Source organism: Silene latifolia, chromosome X, assembly GCF_048544455.1.
Source record: "Silene latifolia isolate original U9 population chromosome X, ASM4854445v1, whole genome shotgun sequence".
NCBI classification, from domain to species: domain Eukaryota; kingdom Viridiplantae; phylum Streptophyta; class Magnoliopsida; order Caryophyllales; family Caryophyllaceae; genus Silene; species Silene latifolia.
In genome coordinates this window covers 261,176,806-261,184,829 of record NC_133537.1, presented here as the reverse complement: position 1 = coordinate 261,184,829, position 8,024 = coordinate 261,176,806, and the positions used below count along the sequence as shown (strand labels likewise).

General features: G+C 40.8%; 1 non-coding gene across 1 annotated transcript; it reads right to left on the bottom strand.

The window, feature by feature from the left end:
- Positions 1-3,627: 3,627 nt before the first annotated feature.
- On the bottom strand, positions 3,628-3,734 carry LOC141624075 (small nucleolar RNA R71). The gene has a single exon (XR_012533885.1). It is a non-coding gene; the product is annotated as a small nucleolar RNA R71 (small nucleolar RNA).
- Between the last annotated feature and the right edge of the window lie 4,290 nt (positions 3,735-8,024).

The following is an 8,024-nucleotide window of genomic DNA, read 5'->3' as shown; positions in this document are numbered from 1 at the left end:
CGCCCATGATTCGCCTTCTGTGGTCCCCGCCACAGAAGGGATGTGCACATTAATGGATTTGGGTTTATCGCTCGATGGAGATGAGCGGGCCTTAGGTGGGAACGGCTGCGGTCCCCCACTAGCGGCGAGGAGTAACCTGTTGCGATGGGTACTCTGGCAGCGCTACACACTTTAGTGTGTAGTCAGTGTTGTGGAGTTGGTGATGGAGTTCGGTTTATATCTGTGACAGTTGAGCTGTGTTGTTTGTTGTGTTGTTGAGATTATATAAATTATGTGAGTAGTACTGGCCCCGTTTATTGTTTTAAAAACTGTGGTGATCCATTCGGGGATGGTGAGCAGTTGTTGAGTAGGTATGAGTCGAGATACATGGGCTAGCTGGGATGTGTCACCTTCAGATGATAGAGTCTTCCATTGTAGCTTTAGTAGTTTGTCAGACAATTTCATTTAGTTTATTAGACAGTTGTTTTGGAGAACTTGTAACCCGTATTTTGGGCATTTGGTTTGGATTGTACTCATTTACTAAACTTATACTATTTAAATGTTGTTTCGTTATTGTCTTATGATTATCATTGCCTCGGGGAAACCGGGATGGTAACACCTTTATACCTGAGTTGTCCTGGTAAGGCACTTAGTGTATGAGGGTGTTACACCCCTAATTGAACCAATTTTGCATACTAATATAGCATTTCATGACCATTTTATCCGTCAACTCCTTCCTATTTTGCTTTCCTATTGCATTGTATATGTCTTGTAGGAAAGAAGATAATGAGGCGGAATTCCCATCTCCCGCGCATATTCGAATGCTTGTTGACGATCTTGGATGGACTAGTATGAAGAGGAGACAAGAATGATGACCAAGGATGTAGAAATAAAGAGTATATAAAAGGGCCATAAGCTTAAAACCAAGGATGACGAGAAGTAAGCCATTACAAGAAAATATTGCTCGGAAACAAACCAAGAGTTGCTTGTTTGGCTCTGATAGTATGCTAGGTGAAACGACGTCGAAAACTCAAGTGGTCTAGGCTTTTGAATCACTCCAATAGGAGTCCGGATGAGGAGATGACGTCCGTTTTGCAATTCGAGCTCAAATAGACAAACTGTCCCAGGATCCGCGCGTCCCGAACTCAATCCGCGTGTCCCGAGCTGCTTTGCCATTTTAGCAAATGCTGTAAGAGTGATGTGACCATAATTAGAGCATATTTAGTCCCCAAACTAGCCTCGTTCCCATGCTTTTTAGTGCATATTTGGGTCATTTATTGTCTTTAGTTCTTTGTTTTGCTTATTCTTTGAGGTTTTGTGTCCTTGGTAGGAAAGGAGTGCAAACCTTGCATTTTCATGGCAAAATGAGACTAAATTGATTGAATTCAATGACCAAGCATCAAGGAGAGACAAGATTAGAAGGCCTTTGTACATACTATAGTAGATGGGCAATGATGAGAAAAGATCCTTGCATCCCCGAGGAAATCCCCAAGGATTTTATGAAGGAAAGGGAAGAAAAGAAGAAGGAAGCACGCTGCAAGACAATCCGTGCGTCTTCTCAAGAAGACGCCCGGCCACCAAGCCACAATCTGTGCGTCTTCCTTACAAGACGCCCGGGCAGCAGCAACCAGAAGACGCCCGTCTTCTCCCAAAGACGCCCGGGCAGCAATTGAAGAATCCGGCCGTCCCGTGCCTAAGACGCACGGAGTCCAAGACAGAACAACTTAGTTTCTTCAAGCTTCAAGAAAGATGCCCATCCTTCCAAAAATACCGGTGTTTCCCTAAGTAGGGACTTAATCGTCATTTAAGCCCTTAGTTAACCCTAATTCCTACACCTAATCCCCACTATAAATACCCCATTAGTCTAATTAGAAGAGCATGTTCTTCTTATCAATTCTTAGAGTAGTTAATATCAATCAAATCTCTCTTTAGTTTTGTAATCAACAATTAATCAAGTTTTAATATAAGTTTTATTTCCTTAATCTCTCTTTTGTTCATCCTTTATTTTGGGTAATTGAAGATTATTTGGGTTATTATTGGGAGATTGACAATCTCTCAATCAAGCATCAAGTACTTCTTTTATTCTTTGATTCATTATTGGAATCATTAGTAGGTATAATTCTCTTAATCCCTTTTTAATTATTGCTAATTACTTTCATTTGTTCATCATGTTTCACTTTGTTGGTATGATTGACAACCTTGCTAGCATGTTCAACATGATAATGAGTGAGTAGTTCCATAGCTAGGGTTAATGGGTAATTAGGGGAAACCAACATGGGGAATGATTCATGCTTAAATTAATATGCTTTCATGGTTTATTTGCTTGCTTGTTTTGATCTCAACTCATGCACATGTTATGTTTGATGAAATGCGAGCCTATGAATCCTTGCATTTTTTACTCATCACCTATCTTTTCAATGAGACTTGTAAGACATAAACCAACTCGAGTCTCATTCCATACATGTTGTTGAGTAGGGAAGACTAAGTCGACTTGTAGGTGTTGTACAATCTAATCGATTCGGCTCCGGGACCCAAACTTTCCTAAGATTGTAAGATATAACCCAACTCAATCCATCACAATAATAATTGCTTGCTTATAATTTGAGAACATGTTTGTATGATCAATTCCCATGAATCCCCTATGACCCCATGATACCCTAGTACTTTTTATCAATTGTTTACAACCCTTTTCAATTCATCTTGCTTATTTACTTTCATTGCTATGTAGTTTAGTGACCTTCTACATCAACCCAAATTGTGACACCCCTAAGACACCACTAGTTTCAATAGAAATCTCATCTCAATTCCCGTCCCTTGGGATCCGACCTTTACTTACCTCTTTACTAATTGTAGAGTTGTTTGTGAAGCTATAAATTGTGTTTTGGTCTAGGTGCTCCTAACGACAAGTTACCGAAAAGATTTAGTCCGACCAAAAATGGCGCCGTTGCCGGGGACGGTGTTAACTTGATTTAGATTTTCTTATATTGTTATTAGTTTTGTCTTTTTTTGCCTTGGGGAAGTAAAACTCCTCAAGGTTTGTTCTAATTGTTTTCAAGTTGTTTGATATTTTGCATGTCTAGAAGGTCACAAGGTGATTTGTTACCTTTTGATCGTGAAATTGAAAGAACTTTGACAACCAATAGAAGACTTGCTAGGAGAAATTTGAGAGGTATTAGTGAGGTTGTAGATATTCAACCAACTATTGAGTTCATCAACCCTTTTGCAAGAGAAGGTGAGGAGAACCCAACACAAAATACAACACAAAATCAACCCACAATGCCTAAGTTTTCATCACATTCCGTACCCACCGAGGAGAACCTACCCAATGGTACTCCCACACCACAACATCTAACCGGAAATTTCATTGCCAAATCCGCATTTATCCAATTAGTCGAAAGAAGCCAATTTTGGGGGATGCCTAGTGAAGACCCTCACTCTCATATGGAGGCTTTTTGTGACTATTGTGATGCGATTTCTCAAACCGGTGTAACTCAAGACCAAATTCGATGGGTCTTATTTCCTTTTTCTCTAATTGGCGCCGCGAAACAATGGATGAAGAGCCTTGATAAGGCCACTCTCGGAATTGATTCTTGGAAGAAATTGGCTCTAGCTTTATACAAAAAGTTTTACCCACCGGAAAAGACTAACATGCTAAGAGCTCAAATTACGGGTTTTAAGCAAAGGGATGAAGAATCTTTGTATGAAGCTTGGGAGCGGTTCAAAGGAATTTGTCGCTCATGTCCTCACCATGGACTTAGCGAGTGGTTCTTGGTACAACAATTTTGGAACGGTCTATATGAAGATTCAAGGAACATTCTCAACATGGGATCAAATGGAATGTTCACCGAAGTTGATGACAATCAAACTTGGAACAAAATTGAGGAAATGGCGGTCCATAACTCACAATATAGTAGACCTCGCAAGGCTACTAGAGGAGGAAAGCATGAAGTGGACTTCGTTACTCAATTGGGTGCTCAACTTAGTGCTCACATTGATACCATCAATTTGAAGTTTGAAAAGGCTATGGCTAGACTTGAAGAAGCCTCAAAATCACCAAAGCATCATGTTAATGTAATGACGGCATCTTCATCAATCCCAAGTGGGATATGTGAGAATTGTGGAACTTTGGGACATGACCCAAGTGAATGTAGGGGAACAAATGAACAAGTGAATGCTTTCCAAGCATACAAGAGTGGTACCCCTTATTCCAACTATTACAATGAAAACACCAAATTCCATCCAAATCTCTCATACAAAAGCCAAAATGTTCAAAACCCTCAAACAACATACACCCCACCTCCCATGAGAAACCAAAATCAAAGACCCTTTTACAACCAAAACCAAGGTTACCAAAATCAATCTCCATACAATCAACAAAATGACCAAGGTTTTGATGTTCAAAAAGCGGTCCTTCAAATGCAAAATAATCAACAAGAATTTTTCACTCAAATGCAAAAAGATAGTCAAGCAAAGGAAACCACCATCAACAACATTCTAGCTCACACCAAAATGTTGGAAACCCAATTGACTCAACTAGCATCTTCAAGCTCACAAAGACAAAAGGGGCAATTACCACCTCAAGGTAATCCCCCAAGACATGAAATGGTTAGTGCCATTCACTTGAGAAGTGGTACAAGGTATGAAGCACCGAAGAAGCAAGTTGAGGATGAGGTTGTGGAAGCTAGTGACAAGGAAGAAATTGTGCAAAACTCCAAAGATGGAGAATCATCAAAAGAAGAAATCTCAAAGAAAAATGAAGACAAGGTCAAGGAGAAGGAGCCCATTGTGATTAGACTTCCTTTTCCGAGTCGTCAAGCCAAGCCCAAATTTGATGACCAACTTGGAAAATTTATGGAAATTGTGAAGAATTTGGAAGTCTCAATTCCTTTCACGGAATTAATCAATCACGTACCGGTCTATGCGAAATACATGAAAGACATCCTCACAAAGAAGAAGTCGATCCGGAAGCTTGAGACTATCGCCTTCACTAAGGTGAGTAGTGCAATACTTCAAGGGAGTTCACCTCCAAAACTCAAGGATCCGGGAAGCTTCTCAATACCGTGTACCATTGGCGACACCACGATCAACAAAGCCTTATGTGATCTAGGGGCTAGTGTGAGTGTTATGCCGTACTCGGGGAGTAAAAGGTTGGGGATGGGAGAGCTTAAATGCACCAATATCACACTCCAAATGGCCGATAGATCAACGAAGACACCATTAGGGATATGGGAAGATGTTCCCGTACGAATTGGGAAATTTTCATCCCGGTGGACTTTGTCATTGTTGATATGGAAGAAGATTCCAACATTCCAATCATTCTAGGAAGACCTTTCTTACACACCGCGGGTGCGGTGATTGATGTGAAACATGGAGAGCTTACTCTAGAAGTGGGAGATGTGAGTATAACTTTCAATCTTGACAAGACTATGAGAGCTCCCCGTTTGCATGAACCATGTTTTATGATTGATCATTATAGCCGGAAGGATGATAGGAAGAAGTCGGAACTCCAATGAAAGAAGAAAATTGAAGATGCTCCATTCAAAGAGCAAGTGAATTGTAACAAAGAGAGCTTGCAAAGCTTACCAAAGTCAAGCAATGAAGAAGATGGCCTCATTGGCCAAGACAAGATAATGGGAGAGTTGTCTCTATCAACTCAAGAGATCTTTAGTGATCAAGTAGATGAAGTGTGTGGTCTTTGGGACGATGAGTTTGAAGGGATTTTCAATCCCTATATTGGTAATGCTATCGATCAAGATTGACAATAAGGGCAAAGATCTATTGAAGATCTTTATCACGACAATGAACAAGCTTTTGATTACTTCTTCAAGGTGTTGAGCAACATCAACAACACCTTGGACATGCCTCCTTGACATCTCATCAAGAATGAGAGTTTGGTGGAGTCCTCCCTAAACCACCATTTGTAAATATGTCTAACTCCCTAACTCGCATTTTAATTCTCATATTGCATTTTTGTCATTTTTGGATTTTTATGCCTTGATCAAGATAATTATCATGTTTGAGAGAAGTGAGGGAGGGACTAATAATTTCAATTGATGTGTAGTGCTTTAGCTTAGTGTGGGGATGACAATTGCCTAGGCTATTCATTCCTTAGTAGTGCCCCCACAATGAAGAACACGAGATTTTGAAGAATGAGAAATGACAAGGGATAAACAAGTACACGGATGGAACTGAATCAGGGTAAAAGGGGAAGAATCCGAGCGTTTTCAAGAGAACCCGCCCGTGTTCAGGCAACCCGGGCGTCTTGGTCCGAATCCGCCCGTCCTTCATGAGCTGAACTTTTGAAATTTTGGGACTGTTAGCAAATACGGGCGTCCTGCAAAGAATCCGCCCGTCCTCAGAAAGACGCCCGTCCTGCAAGAGAAGTCGCCCGTCTTTTTGGCTGAGAAAACAAGGAAAATCCCTGGAAAGGAATCCGCCCGTCTTCACTGAAAGACGCCCGTCCCGCACTTACAAATCCGTGCATCTTTGCTAGAATCCGCCCGTCTTTAGGCAAGGATTTCTCAACCCAGAAAAGACAGAATCCGGGCGTCCCGAAGGAAAGCCGCCCGTCTTCCCCCTGCATTTCAAAAATTTTAGGGTCTTTTATAAACCCCTCCCACATTCATTTCTTCATTCCTTCATTCCAAACACTACCCATAAACCCCAATACTCAAAACTCTCATCCTCTCCATCACAAAAACAAGATTCCCTCAAATACATTCATCAAAATCAAATCAAAACATCCTTTTAACAAAAATTAATCACTCCTCTTTCAACAAAAATCAAACCAAGCAACAAAATCTTCAACCTTTGAGTCGATTTTTGAATTTATAAAGGCAAAGCCTTTCATCTTTAAATTGATTTGGGTACACTTGCAAATTGAAGATTTTCACTCTTTTCTTGGTTCAAGCATCAATGGCAAGGACAAAAGGAGCAACAAAGGCACCAAAGGCAAAGGCACTCTCAACAAGACAAAAGAGCCTTCAAGCAAAGAAAGCCTCATTGGCTATGGTGGTAGCTAGCTCAAACTTGGACGTGCAACAAGAACAACCTCCCATGGAAGCAACAACATCTACTACTCCGGAAATTGCTCAACTTTCGAACTATCCGGAGGTAATTTTCATTTCCAAATCCCATAGGGACACTTTTGCCAAGTTTGCTAGAAAATCATTTATATCCACCAAGTTTATTTGTGAAGATGCCTTAGATAAGTTGGGTGTCCTTGAGCAAACTAGAGCCTTCTTTAAAGCCATGGGGTTGGAAAAATTGTTCACAACAAAAGAATTGACATACCCCTCCCTTACCTTAGAATTCTTGAGTTCTTTGAAAGTCAATAAGTTAGAGACCATGGAAAACATCGAGTTCCACCTAGCTAATGTTAGTAGGCGCATCTCCTTTGAGGAAATGGGTAAAGCATTGGGTCTTGATGATTCACATAGTTATTTCAAGAATGTTGGCAAGTATGACCCCGACCCTCTTTGGAAGGCGATTTCCGGAAGGAAATTTGAAAACTATCATGCTAGTCGCGCTCTATTAGTCCACCATCCGGGCATTAGAGTGTGGCATAAGGTCATAGGAAACACCATCATTGCAAGAAAATACACCAACCACTTTACCAAGCTCGATTTTGTTCTTCTTGAGTCGGCCTTGAACGTTGGAAGGGAATTCACCAAGCCTTTCAACTCTCTAAGGCTTTTGGTGGATAGATGGCTAAATATTGATTGTGGGAAGCAAGGCACTACCGTCATTGTGAATGGAGGTCTAGTCACTCTTTTGGCTAAATACTTTGATCCGAACATCAACAAGGATAACAAGTATGTGGCCAAAAAGGGTGGTCATCTCATTGATATTGATACTATGATAAACAAGTACAAGTGGATCTCTCATAACCCTCTTGACACCAAGTATGGGTGGCTCACTAGTGAGGCTAGATCTTTTACTTTGCCTTCAAAGATTTGTCGTTTAAGTGTCCACTGGACCAACTATCTACTTCCCCTTTCAAAAGAGGCCGAATACATTATCCTACAACAAAAGGGTGAAATTGA